The sequence below is a fragment of the Hordeum vulgare genome, chromosome 4H (assembly GCF_904849725.1).
Source record: "Hordeum vulgare subsp. vulgare chromosome 4H, MorexV3_pseudomolecules_assembly, whole genome shotgun sequence".
In the NCBI taxonomy this organism is placed as follows: domain Eukaryota; kingdom Viridiplantae; phylum Streptophyta; class Magnoliopsida; order Poales; family Poaceae; genus Hordeum; species Hordeum vulgare.
In genome coordinates this window covers 281718038-281719171 of record NC_058521.1, presented here as the reverse complement: position 1 = coordinate 281719171, position 1134 = coordinate 281718038, and positions in this window count along the sequence as shown.

Genomic DNA, 1134 nt, shown 5'->3' with positions numbered 1-1134 from the left:
TGTTGTCGTCGTCGTCGTCGTCTTCCTTGTGGTTGTTGTTGTTGTAGTTGTTTTTGTTGTTGTTGTTGTTGTTCTTGTTGTTGTGGCTGTCGTCATCGTCTTCGTGGTCGTCGTTGTCGTCATAGTTATGTCATCGTCGTCGTTGTCATCGTCGTTGTCGTCGTCGTCGTCGTTGTTGTTGTCGTTGTTGTTGTTGTCGTCATCGTCGTGTTTCTTGTTGTTGTTTTTCTCGTCGTCGTCGTTATATTTGTTGTTCTTGTGGATATTGTTGTTGTTGTTGTTGTTATTGTCTCTGTTCTCGTTGTGGTTTTTATTTTCGTTGTTGTCGTTGTTCTCGTCGTTGAAGTTGTTGTCGTTGTTGTCATCATCCTTATTGTTGTTGTCGCTGGTGTTGTTGTTGTGGTTGTCTTTGTCGTCGTTGTTGTCGTCGTTGTGGTTGTTTTTGTTGTTTTTGTTGTTGTTGTTGTCGTTGTTGTTGTTGTTAATGTTGTTGTAGTTGTGGTTGTTGTTGTTGTTGTTGTAGACATTGCTGGCACTTTTGTTGTTCTTGTCGCGGTTGTCATTGTTGTTGTTCTTGCTGTTGTTCTTGTCGTTGTTGTCGTTGTTCTCGTCATTGGCGTTCTTTACATCATTGTTGTTGTCGTGTCATCGTCATTGTTGTTTTTGTTGTTGTTATTGTTGTTGTTGTTGTCGTTGTTGTTGTACTTATTCTAGTTGTGGCTGTCGTCATCGTCTTCGTGGTCGTCGTCGTCATCGTTATCGTCCTCGTCGTCGTTCTTGTTGTAATTCTCGTCGTCACCGTTATCATCTTCGGTGTCATCATTGTTGTCGTCGTCGACATTCTCGTCTTTGTTGTTGTTGTTGTTGTGGTTGTTGTTGTTGTTGTTGTTGTTGCTATTGTTGTCGTTGTCGTTGTTGTTGTTGTTGTTGTTGTCGTTGTTGTTGTTGTTGTCGTTGTTGTCGTTGCTGTTGTTGTCGTCGTTGTTTTCGTTGTTCTCGTCCTTGTCGTTGTTATCATCGTTGTCGTCGTCGTCATCGTAGTAAGCATCGTTGTCGTCGCCATCGTCGTCGTTGTTTTTGTTATTGTCGTTGTTGTCATCGTCATCATCATCATCCTCATCGAAGTCATTGTCT